Genomic DNA, 13,768 nt, shown 5'->3' on the forward strand with positions numbered 1-13,768 from the left:
AATACAACTAGTCGTTACTCCCAACCGCTAGTTTTTTTACCGCACTAGACGTCTGGCCAGACCAAGGTTTTAAATCTCGGTTTCGGTTTCGGTACGAAATTTCGGACGAAATCTTGTAAAAATTTCGGTGAAATTTCGGTAATTTCCGAAACGTTTCACCGAAATTTCCGAAATTTTCGGCCGAAATTTCCGAAACGTTTCGGCGAAGTTTGGTACTTTTCCGACTCACCTTGAATTTCGTTTCGTTTTCCACCGATTTCGTTTTGGCCGAAATTTAAAACCATGGGCCAGACGTCTAGTTTTGCCCAGGTTGCAAACCAGATGGAAGACCAGACATCTGGTCCATCATCTGGTTTCAACAGAAGTTAAATATCCTGGCAGCTGATGCTTTAATTCACAAGTGTATATCTTTTCCCAAGTTGCAAAAGTGTGTTAATGGTGTTTTAGATCACATATATAGACCAAACAAGAATACAACCGTTGGAGGGCAAAATGGTCTTTTTCCAAGCAAGAAAAGTAAAATATACAACTAGCCGTTACTCCCAACGGATAGTTTTTTATTGCACTAGACGTCTGGCCAGACGTCTAGTTTTGCCCAGGTTGCAAACCAGATGGAAGACCAGACGTCTGGTCCATCATCTGGTTTCAACAGAAGTTAAATATCCTGGCAGATGATGGACCAGAGGTCTGGTCCAAGATCTGGTTTTCCTAACTTCTTGTTTTTCATTTGTAACTTTTTCCATTTTTTGTGTGATTTAACCTTAAGCTTTGGGAAGGTTTTAAAACATTTATGGCCCATTTTTTAAGACTTTTTGAATCCCCTTGAAATTGATCTCCATTCGATCTAAGCTTGTATGATTCCTTTGAGTTCAATGGTTGAATGAGTTAGCTTGACCTTCCATGTCCATGCTTTGACTTTGACCTTCAACTTGGCTTAACTAGCATGACTTCCACTTTGATTGTGATCGAGCTTCAACTTATTTGTTCATGTGACTTTACTCCAATCCTGAGAATCTTTAATGGACCATGAGTAGGGCCACCAACACTAGATCACCTCCAAGCTTGGCTTTGGCACTTCGCAAGTGATATTGATTTTCATGGAAGTATGGAACCTGGCTTAAGCACAACACCAGCAAAGGCTATTATCAACACACAATCAATTTGGGTTTGTTGAACATCAAAACAAGGGTTGAACCTCTTGGGTTTACAATCTCCTCCTTTTTTATGATGACAAACCTAAATTGATTATGGGGTGGAAGCTCTCCCTATAGATGTTAAAGATGTAATTGTAGCTCCCCCTCACATTTTGCTTATGACAATAGTTATCTCAAGTTGAAATAAACATGGATTACATGGGTTTTAAAATTAATAAGGCATTAAGCAAGGGTGTGGCAAGGTAGATTGAATAGACATGATATGAGTGAAGTAAACACATTAAGACGGACAATCATTCTACAATCATGCTTGACATAATCAGTTTATCATATTTCTCCCCCTTTTGTCACATCTAAAAGGTGGGGTAGAAATTTTTTCAAGTTAAGTCCCTTATCTCTGTTTTTTTTTTTGAGTAGGCAAGTTTTGCTCCCACCAAGCATCTTGCTTATATGGCAATATAATTGATACAAAGGACATAACATAGACATGTTCATGGTCTAGATGGTGGCTTGAGCCCATGGTTAAGTGTGTTAATTAGAGATGTAGGTAAAGTCTCCCTCTTTGAAACAAAGAAGGCTAACAGAACCAATTGAGTGAGTTTTAGTTTAAGATTTGGCCAACTAGACATGCTGTCAATATCAAAAAGATCATCCAAGTAAAAATATAGTAAATATAATATCTTAACTTTTAAATTCTTTTACTTGGTTAAAACTCCAAATGTTCAAACTACTTCTTAATTGATAAAACCTTTCTTCACTTAATGGTTAGTGAATATATCTGCAAGTTGATCATCTGTATTGATGTATTCTATTGAGATATCCCCTTTTTGTGAATGATCTTTAAGGAAATGGTGTCTAATTTCTATATGTTTAGGCCTAGAGTGTTGGATGGGGTTCTTGGTCAAATTTATAGCACTTATGTTGTCACAATGAAATGGAACACATTCAAATTTCAAACCATAGTCTACTAGAGTGTTCTTCATCCAAAGAACTTGTGCACAACAAGCCCCACCTGCCACATATTCTGCTTCTGTAGTGGATAATGCAACTGAATTTTGCTTTTTACTAAACCAAGACACAAGGGATTTTCCTAAGAGCTGACATGTGCCACTAGTACTCATTCTATCTACTCTACATCCTGCAAAGTCAGCATCGGAATATACTTCTAGGTTGAATTCATCACTCCTTTCATACCACAAGCCTAGGCTAGGTGTCTCCTTAAGGTATTTGAAGATTCTTTTAACAGTACAAATGTGGGACTCTCTAGGGTCAAACTGAAATCCAGCACACAAACAAAAGCTAAACATAATATCAGGTCTGCTAGAGGTCAGGTACAATAGACTACCAATCATGCCCCTATACTTCTTTTGATCAACTTTGGGACTTAGATCATCTTTGATTAGCTTGACAGAAGTGCTCATAGGAGTAGATTTTGTTTGAGCAGTGTCCATGCCAAACTTCTTCATTAGTTCTCTAGTGTACTTTTCTTGATTTATGAATATCCCAATTTTCAATTGGTGAATTTGAAGACCTAGAAAATATTTGAGTTCACCCATTATAACTCACTTTGCATTGATTGGGCAAAATCCTCACACATACTCTCATCTGTAGATCCAAAGATGGTATCATCTACATATATCTGCACAATGAGTATATCAAGTCCTTTTCTCTTTATGAATATTATCCACTTTACCCATTTCAAAGCCTTTGTCTAATAGGAATGAGCTAAGCATATCATATCATGCACGAGGAGCTTGCGTTAAACCATATAGGGCTTTATCCAACCTATAGACATAATCTGGGTTTTTAAAATCTTCAAAGACGGGAGGTTGCTCAATATAAACTTCCTCCAAAATGTACTCATTTAGGAAGGCACTATTGACATTCATTTGATATAGCTTGAATTTCTTATGACATGCAAATGCAAGAAGCATCATAATGGATTCTAATCTAGCAACTGGCGCAAAGGTCTCATCATAATTAATACCTTCTTCTTGGTTGAAACCTTGGGCGACCAATCTAGCTTTGTTTCTTTGGATATCCCCATGCTCATCTAGCTTGTTTCTATATACCCACCTAGTTCTAATAACGAGGTGATCTCTAGGTCTAGGAACTAGCTTCCAAACCTTATTCCTTTCAAATTGGCTAAGTTCCTCTTGCATAGCAATCGACCAAAATTTATCAAGTTCAGCCTCTTTGATCGATTTGGGCTCTATTTGGGATATAAAGGCTTGAAAATTACACACATTCCTATAATGTGATCTAGTCTTAACTCCTTCAGAAGTTTCTCCTATGATTTGGGTTGTAGGATGATCAATTAACAAGATTTCGTAATTCTTCTTCACTTGGGGGTCTACTTTCAAGATTTTTTGCTAGATTGACATTATCTAATGACTCAACAATATCATCAATTATCTTACTAGTTTGAGGGTTAATTTCATCATCATCTTCAATTGGGTGAGAAACTTCATCAAATTTTACACGTATAGCTTCTTCAACCACTAGAGTTCTTTTGTTAAATACTCTATATGCTTTGCTTCTAGATGAATATCCCAAGAATGTTCCTTCATCCGATTTAGTATCAAATTTTTGTAGGTTTGTCCTTTATGTTTAGAATGTAAAACTTACAACCAAAAACTCTAAAGTGACTTATGCTAGGTTTTGTATTGTTCCACAATTCATAAGGTGTCTTTTGAGTGTATGGTCTTAGCATTACTCTATTAATTATATGACAAGCAGTATTCACGGCTTCAGCCCAAAAATGTTTAGGAATTTTGTTATCTTGAAGCATATTAATTATGGTCTTCTAGCCATTTCAATTAACACTCTATTTTTCCTCTCAACAACAAATTTTGTTGAGGGACTCTAGGAGTTGAGAAGTTATGATGAAATACCTTTTTCACTACAAAATTTTTCAAATTGAGAGTTCTCAAACTCGGCTCCATGGTCACTTCTTATTTTACTAATTGCAAAACCCTTTTTAATTTGTAGCATATGACATAATATGTAAAATTTATCAAAGGTTTCATCTACACTTGCTAAGAAGGAGACCCAAGTATATCTTGAGAAATCATCAACAATTACAAACACATATTTCTTTCCACCTATGCTACATGTTTTCATAGGACCAAATAAGTCCATATGCTAAAGTTGTAAGGGCCTAGATGTAGAAATAATGTTCTTTGGTTTGAAAGAGTTTTTAGTTTGTTTTCCTAGTTGACATTCTTTACAAACATCATTTTCAAATTTTAATTTAGGCAAACCAACAACTACTTCTTTAGATGACAATCTAGAAATGGGATCCATATTTGCATGACTAAGTCTTTTGTGCCAAATTCATAAATTGTCTTCCAAAGTGGAGAGGCATTTCACCTTTTGGTCACAAAGATCATTAAGATACATAGTAAAAACATTTCCATCTCTAGATGCAATAAACATAATTTTGTTAGTTGAATCCTTGACAATACATTCATTGTTTTCAAAAAGTACTTTATAACCATTGTCAAGTAATTGACTAATGCTAATCAAGTTATGCACAAGACCTTTAACTAGAAAACATTATTGATGGTAAGGTCTTTGAATGAGATAGTACCTTACCTTTGCCTTAGCATTGTCCCTAAAAGTTACCTGAGCCTTGATTTTTTCTTGACAGGCTTGTAAATTTGGAGCTATTCCCCGTCATGTGTCTTGAACACTCACTATCCCAGTACCACTTTTTTGATTCGGACTTAGACTTCAAGCACACCTACAAAATGAATGATCAAGTCTACACTTTAGGTACCCAAGTCCTTTTGGGTCCTTCAATGTTAGTTCCATATTCTCGATCTTTTCTAACCCAAATATATGATGAGGATAATCTTATTTTACATGCAAAATAGTAATGACCATGTTTGCCACAATAATGACATGGAGGAGTATATTTCGAGTTACTAGCATGTGAATGATCATGTGAGGTGCTAGCATATGTATCCAATGATGGTTTAACAAATCTATTTTGATAATTTCCTTGCAATTTGTTAAAGTTAAAACTAAGGCCATTCTTTCCACATATAATTTGTTTTTCTAAGATTTCATCTAATTTATTCTTTCCACAAGTATGTTTAAGTAAAAGCTTTTCAAGTTCCTCTTTCAAATTTTCATTTTCCAAATCAAGTTTTTCTTTTTCATCTATGAGCTTATCAACTCTACTACTAAGCAAAGCGTTTTCCATAGCAAGGTTATCATTAGAGTTGGTTTTCATTTTTCAAAATTCCAAAATCCTTTGTTATTTTCTCAAGAGTTTTCTAAGTTTTTGATTTTTTGAAACTTCAACAAGTAAGGCACTCTTAACTCTTTGACAAGTATCAATTAAATGATCAATAGTAGGAGGTTCAATCTCACTATCACTATCATTGCTATCACAACTATTGAAAGAAGTTAGATTAGCACTTACATTGGTTTGTTGTGATTCAAATGCCATGAAGCAAAGGTTGGCTTCTTCACTTTTACTTGATTCACTCTCGGATGAGCAAATAATGCCATTCCAATTAGCACTCATGCTTTTCTTCTTTTTTCTTCTCCTTTGATCTCTATCCTTTTTTACTGAGGGACATTCCAGACGAATGTGTCCAACTTTTCCACACTCATTACATTTAATTAGATCATCATCCTTCTCATGCTTGTTCTTATCTCTTCTTGGAGACTTGCTTCTTCTATAATTTCTTCCCTTCTTTCGGTTGTATCTTCCTAGTTTGTTGATTCTCTTGGTGAGGAGAGCCACTTCATGAGTCAAGTCATCTAGGCATGCTTCTCTCTCACTTTCTTCATCTTCACTTGCTACTTGTGCTTTGAAGGCTATCCCCTTTTTCTTGACATCTTCCTTTAGAATTGTCTTTTGAGTTTCTCTCTTCTTTAACTTCATTTCATGGGTAATGAGTGATCCCACGAGTTCATCCAACTTCAAGTTGTCCAAATCTTTGGCTTGTTCAATTGCATCAATTTTGGCATCCCAATATGGTGGAAGAGACCTAAGTAGCTTGTTCACTAGCTCAATATTCAAATAGGTCTTCCCTAATGCCAGTAACTCATTCATAATGTTAGTAAATCTAGAATACATTTCGGAAATAGTCTCATCTTGTTTCATAGTAAACATTTCATAATCAAACACTAACATGTTTACTTTAGATTTTTTAACTTGGGTTGCACCCTCATGAGTTACTTGAAGAGTGGTCCAAATGTCTTTTGCCGTTTGGCAAGTAGAAACCCTATTGAATTCCTCAAGGGATAGAGCACAAAAGAGTGAGTATATCCCTTTGGCATTCAATGCGGCTCTCTTCTTTTCGTCCGCCGACCATTCACTCTTTTCTTTCGTAGGAGGAGTGTATCCTCCTTCAATTAACTCCCACACTTCATAATCATTTGATTGAAGATAAAAAGACATTTTAATTTTCCAATGATTATAGTTGGTTCCATCAAAGAATGGGGGTCTAGAAACGGAGTGCCTTTCGACACCTCCGAAAGGACTAACATGTGTAGATGAAGAGGGATTGGTTGCCATGGATCTTTTTTTCTTGAAGAAATTTGAGCAATCAAAATTCTATGTAAGAGCCTAGTGCTCTGATACCAAATGAAATTAGGTTAGGCAACCCAAGAGGGGGTTGAATTGGAATTAATTAAGATTTAAAGATTTTAGATGTGATTAAATTCAAATTGAAATTATAACTATCCCTTGTTAACTTAGAATTAAAATAAATGTAAAGGGAAAGAGGTTACCAATCACATGGGAAGAAGGATGAGAGGAAGAAGAGACCACACAAGAGTTTTAGAGTGGTTCAACCTTAGTACATACTAAGGTCTACGTCCACTTGCCAAGACCTCCTTGGCGATTCCACCATAAGATCCTCCTTTCTTACTGGGTCGGATCAAGAAATCCTCTTACAATGATTCACCTATCTTATCGGGCCGAATCAAAGACCCTCGTACAAATAGTTGAAGAAAAACGATGTTGAATCTCTCTTAGCCTCTTATAGGCTTGATGTACAATGATTGCTCTCAAATGGCTCTCCAAAAGAATGTTACAAGAAACCTTAATCCAACTCTCAAAAAATGAGTACAAGTGAGCTTGGTAGATCTGCCTTTGAGTTGATGATAAGTGAGCCTTGAGTGTGTCTTCTCCAAAGATGATTGCAAGTAAGATTGTAGAGTTCTTCTTCTATGAGTTTGCAAGTTTGAGAGCAAGGAAGAAGAGAGCTTTTGAAAAATGCTTGGAAATGCTTTAAATCACGAGTATATATCTTTTCCCAAGTTGCAAAAGTGTGTTAATGGTGTTTTAGATCACATATATATAGACTAAACAAGAACACAACCGTTGGAGGGCAAAATGGTCTTTTTCGAAGCAAGAAAAGTCAAAAATACAACTAGCCGTTACTCCAACGGCTAGTATTTTTACCGCACCAGACGTTCCGGTTTTGCCCAGGTTGCAAACCAGATGGAAGACTAGACATCTGGTTTCAACAGAAGTTAAATATCCTGGCAGATGATGGACCAGAGGTCTGGTCCAAGATCTGGTTCTCATAACTTCTTGTTTTTCATTTGTAACTTTTCTCATTTTTTGTGATTTAACCTTAAGCTTTGGGAAGGTTTTAAAACATTTATGGCCCATTTTTTGAAAACTTTTTGAATCCCCTTTTGAAGTATATAACTTGATAAACAAAAGGGCTTAAGTTGTGGTTTTGAAAATCTCTTTTTAAAAGTGGACTTTAAAAATAATATTTGAAAACACCTTGCAAACCACAGTTGAAATTGGTCTCCATTCAATCTAAGCTTGTATAATCCCTTTGTGTCTAATGGTTGAATGAGCTAGCTTGACCTTCCATGTCCATGCTTTGACTTTGACCTTCAACTTGGCTTAACCAGCATGACTTCCACTTTGATTATGATCGAGCTTTAACTTCTTTGTTCATGTGACTTTACTCCAATCTTGAGAATCTTTAATGGACCATGAGTAGGGCCACCAACACTAGATCACCTCCAAGCTTGTTTTTGGCACTTCACAAGTGATGTTGATTTTCATGGAACCTGGCTTAAGCACAACACTAGCAAGGCTACTAGCAACACACAATCAATTTGGGTTTGTTGAACATCAAAACAAGGAAGGGTTGAACCTCTTGGGCTTACATTTCTACTGTTGACAGAGGTTGTGACAATTGTGGTTCTGTATATATAATTGTTACTTTGGCTTAGTTCTTAGCTGCTGTGGATCTTAATTGAATAGGTTATAATCTCCTTTGGGTTTTTATCTGCATTAGATGTGGTCTTTATTTTCATTTAGTTTGGTCCAGTCTATACAGCTTAGTGTAGTATTCTACACCAACCTGCTCTGCAATCAAGTTCAAGGTGTCCCACATATTTGTAATTGAATAGGGTTTCATTTGATGTTGACTGGTTGCTTAATGACAAAGCCTCAGTTTTCTTTTCTTTTCTTTTCATTTTTTTGGGCACTCTGGGCTCTCTCCATGGGGTACTTGCACATTCTCTTGCCAGACAGCTGTTATGTTTTTGCGTTTCCTAGTGCCTCAATTCAGTTTTATTCACTTGACATTTGGGTGCCACTTTAGCAAAATTCCTTGTTTGGTTGCCGAAGGTGTCTCTTGGTTATTCATTGCTTGTCTGCTGCAGAGTCACCCTTGTCCTCCTCCCTATAATAACCAAGCCCAAAACCATAGAAAAGGTGGAATTTTGCTTGGATTTATTACCAATGTTGCCCTTTCTCTCTCCTCTCTCTCTATATTGGTAATGACACGCCCTACCACTACTCTACTAAGTTGACAACCAAACGCTACTTACCATTAATCTCCGACTCCGAGGTAAGTTCCGGGCAAATCTAATGCTTGTCTCCACCCTATTGACTACTTATTCCACTACCCTTGGTTCTTTTACGTATCGAATATCCAATACTTGGCTCTCACATTGCGTGTGTGTGCGTGTGTGTGCGTGTGTGTGTTTAACCCTGTCCCCAACTTCTGCCCTTAAGTAGGAGTTAAATCAATGCCTTTTCTTGACATTCCGATGTTAGATCTCAAATATCAGAATCAGTTATCATAAATGTACAAATGATTATGAGGGCTGCTAGCAACACTGGATCCTGTTTTGTAAAAATGCAGGAGATCCTCTTATCATGAGTCATGACATGTGAATGTGAAAAACCATGTGAGTGACCAAATTGGTGGTCCTTTTAAATTGCATCTTTATTTTCAAAAGGGGATCCCGCTTTAGTAGTTTTTTCCAATGATTATTGTTGAAAGTCTGAATTTCTGTCTTTGATCGGTCTTAGTTTTTATGTAGATCTCACAAATTTGTCTCCTTATTTCTGTAGCTGCTGAATGTCCAAAGGTTGCATTGTTAGTCTGTTCTTTAACCCAACCTTTACATGCCTTTGTATTACTGAAAATTTTGTTGCTCTGTTCTGTGCCCTCTCTTGTGAGCTTCTTCTCTAAAAACCAAATCACCATCTCCTAGAATAACTTATTACTATTTTTACAGATCATCCATTGTAAGGTACTTGGACCTACATTTCTTCAGAATCAATTAGGGGCTGTTTGGATATGCAAATTTTAGAATCTTGGATTTCCTCCAAATCGTAGTTGGGAGATGAGAGGAGGAGAGCAGCCGTCGTTTTCTGTTTTCTCACCCTTATTTCCTTGAGCAAGAGAGCAGGAGATTATCCCATGTTTCCAGGTTTTAGAAATCTCAGGATGCGGGAGAGATTTCTAAAACCTGGTTTTCTTACTTAAAATCCAAGATTCGAAAGAGAAGTGAAGCAGTCGGTCTCCTTCTCTCGTCTCCCAACTACAATTTTGAGGAAATCCAAGATTCTAATATCCATGTATCCAAACCATGGCCCCTTAGTATCAGTTAGCCTTGCCCTGTTTTGGTGAACGGTGGATCAACCATAATTTCTCACCTTAGCGCCCAGGTCAATTTAGGCAGGTTTTGGTTTGTACAGTGTTGGATTTACGATTGGTATATATGCCTTACAGGCGTCATCAACATCCACAGCACTGCACTGCACTGCACTGCTACTAATATATTGGTTAATGGTGCCTTGCAGGAGTCATCAACAAGAGGTTTGATAAACTACTGCCGACTGGGCTTTACCAATAGAGTTCATTTTGAAGAATATAGTATTTCATAATAGCACTGAGATAGAGGACCCTGAGCAGGAGATAGAAAGAGTGCATATACTATAGTTTTCCATGGCGGTTATTTCTTACCCTTTGCTTCTTTTTCTTCTTTTCAACTTGTACACCGGGAAGAGACTAACTGCAACAACAATAGCAGTAGAAGATATTTAGAAGATCCTAACCCCCTATAGATCGGAGGGTTAGGATCAACCTATGGAACTAATTTTTGGGGCACAACCTATTTAGGCTGTAGCCCATCTAATGGATGGTTTAGATCATCCTATGGTGCATGCCATCCTGTACTTTTAATAAAGTGAGGAGTGCCATCATCAAAATACAGTAGTGTTGAGAATGGGCCAGATGATTAGATGCTTGTGCGAAGGGCTATCCTAAATGAGGCTTGATCAATCGACAATCAACGGGCTACAATCATTGGATCTGATCACATCCACCATTAGGGGCGCCCTTAATTCTATCATTCCTCTTTTCTCTTAATAAGGAAGTTCGAACCCGTATATCTTAAAACTAGTAAACTGCGCGGGCTAGAAAATGGTTATAAAAAAAGAAAAAATATTATAATAGTGCAAAGTTTTGGTGAAATTGAGGATTAAGGGTAGACATTTCAAATTCATCAAAGAGGGGCTGTCAGGTATGAAAATATTATTTTTAGGACAAGTATACCCCCTGTGCTTTTCCCTCCACCTTTTTAGGCTCTAATTCCCATGTACTTTTCACATACCCATTTCACCTTTTACCATTTTCTTCCGCAAGCCTTCTAACGTGAGAAACTCTATTGCCATACGTTAGAAGCTCCATTGCCATTGTATTTTGAAAAACATCTCCATTGCTTCTCACAAATTTCTATTTGGGTGATAAACATATGTTCCGGTAGGTCTATTCTCCTCCACCGGAATATGTTTTACATGTTTTCAGGTTTTCCTGTTTTTTGTGCTTTGGTTTATTTTCATTCTTTATTTGGTTACCATGTTTATCTTGACCTCTCTCTCTCTTTGTGTGTGTGTGTATAGAGGGCATGAATGAAATTCCTATTTATACAATCATGTTTGATTACATGTGTGAACCAATTTATAAATATCGGAACCACTTTTTATACCCCTGGAACTATTATTTATTATTCCAAACCAATCAATAGTGGTTCCTAGAATAGACATAGTTGTTCAAAGTGTGTACATACACTCATGACTCTTTCTAATCAAAATGAGGTACTATGTAAACAGTGAGAACATCTATTTATACAGTTGGAACCATTACGTAGGCCTCCGAACCACAATTTAGTGGTTTTAATTGGTTAAATATTGGTTCCAAGAGTGTAAATTATGGTTCCAAGAGTTCAAGTAGTGGTTGGTACATTGTAATAGTATTGTATTAGTTGTAAAACATGAGTGTATCATTGGTGTTTTAAACATAGTATACACTTGGAACCATTTCGTAGGCCTCAGGACCACAATTTAGTGGGTTCGATTGGTTAAATAGTGGTTCCAATAGTATAAATTATGGTTCCAATTGTGCAAGTAGAGGTTGATATATTGTAATAGTATTGCATTAGTTGTAAACGTGATCATGAGTGTATCATTGGTGTTTTAAACATATGTATACACATGGAACCATTATGTAGGCCTCAGAACCATAATTTAATGGTTTCGATTGGTTAAATAGTGGTTCCAAGAGTGTAAATTATGGTTCCAAAAGTGGAAGTAGTGGTTGATACATTGTAATAGTATTTCATTGGTTGTAAAAGTGATCATGAGTGTATCATTGGTGCTTTAAACATATGTATACACTTGAAACCATTATGTAGACCTCGGAACCACAATTTAGTGGTTTCGATTGGTTAAATAGTGGTTCTAAGAGTGTAAATTATGGTTCCAAGAGTGCAAGTAGTGGTTGATATGTTGTAATAGTATTATATTGGTTGTAAAAGTGATCATGAGTGTATCATTGGTGTTTTAAACATAGTATACACTTGGAACCATTATGTAGGCTTTAGAACCACAATTTAGTGGTTTTGATTGGTTAAATAGTGGTTCTAATATTCTAAAGTAGTTGTAACATTGTAAATGGTGGTTCATGGTTTGTAATAAATGTTTCAGAAGGTTTAATTTTGATTCTTGTCCAATATGGCTTGCGAAAATGGTGGAAATAAGGATTTCTTTTATCTTACACGTTGATGGGTACTTGAAGGATGAAGTATCATTCCAGTATATTGGCGGGACAAAGATGTCTTTAATTGTGAATTGACATATAAAATTTTCAGAATTTCAGTATCTAGTTCACCTAAAATTTGGGACCATAGGAACCAGCGTCTAATTATCTATACAATGTCTATATGTCATGGATCCATATCAAATCTTGTTATACGACATTCGAAATGATGATGACCTAGCTATGGTGATGTTGCTTTTTGAGAATAGCCTCTTCAATTCTATGAGTCTGTACATAACTAAAGAGTACAAAGTTGGAGGAACTATTTCTACACCCATCCCCATCCAGAGGTAAAATATTAACTCAGCTGGAAATTGTCATTCTTTGAATTCTCATTCCATTAGACTATTATCTCATGTAAAAATTGTCATTGCTCAGAAATGTGGTGGATACAAATGGAACATTATGAAGATCCTTTTTTATATGGAAATATTTGTGAACCTTCTTCTCCTCCAGTCGAACCGGCTTTGAGCCCTAGAAATAATTCCGTTCGTGCAGTCTCAGCAACACCTATTCAATATGAAGGTGTTAGTCCTAGAAAGGGAATAAGACATGGCGAAGGACATACCAATATTGATTGGGTGGGTAGATATTCAGTGGACTTGAACGAGGATTATGATGATCGTATTTTTAATGAGACAGAGGAAGATACTACTCAACTTATCACCACTACCATGTAATCTACTAATTACCAATAACATTTAGTTGGTCAGTTCTATGTTTGTCTCATAGAATATTCATTCTAACGTAGTCCCTACCATGCAGGCACGAGGCTAAAAAAAGTAAGAATCAGAAATGCAACAACCAAAAAGCTGAAAATGCCAATGATGGAACTGTCCAACAAAGTCATTTTGAGAATTTTTAAAGCTTTCCTCAAAGTTTTTATATGCTTGTCTTGGAGCCTTACCTGAAAGTGTTCATATGTTTCATTTCAATGTTGCTGGTCAGAATATTAAGGAAAGAAAGGTTCTTATTTTCTGCCAGGTGCTTTTCCTTGGATAGAATCTACATTAGCAATAAGCTAATCATAAAGAAGCTTGAGTTGATAGCCAATTAGAAATAAGGGAAAAAAGATTAAAGGGATATAGTTGTTGCTTTCTTACCTTTAAATGCAGTGGATGGAGTTTATCCGTGGTCGTCATGATGTGTAATACAGCTCTACGAATGATGCTGCCTTTGTTTTTTAACAAAGTGCCATGGAAAAGAAAAGCTAGTGTTGTTACTGAAAAT

At 36.4% G+C, this 13,768-nt stretch overlaps 1 long non-coding RNA gene across 1 annotated transcript; it reads left to right on the top strand.

Moving 5' to 3' along the window:
* Nucleotides 1-12,921: 12,921 nt before the first annotated feature.
* On the top strand, nucleotides 12,922-13,516 carry LOC143893088 (uncharacterized). Its single transcript, XR_013255716.1, has 2 exons — nucleotides 12,922-13,214; nucleotides 13,304-13,516. It is a non-coding gene; the product is annotated as an uncharacterized LOC143893088 (long non-coding RNA).
* The last annotated feature ends 252 nt before the right edge of the window (nucleotides 13,517-13,768 follow it).

The sequence above is a fragment of the Tasmannia lanceolata genome, unplaced genomic scaffold (assembly GCF_043159265.1).
Source record: "Tasmannia lanceolata isolate RefF3 unplaced genomic scaffold, GAP_Taslan_0.1 ptg000015l, whole genome shotgun sequence".
NCBI lineage: Eukaryota > Viridiplantae > Streptophyta > Magnoliopsida > Canellales > Winteraceae > Tasmannia > Tasmannia lanceolata.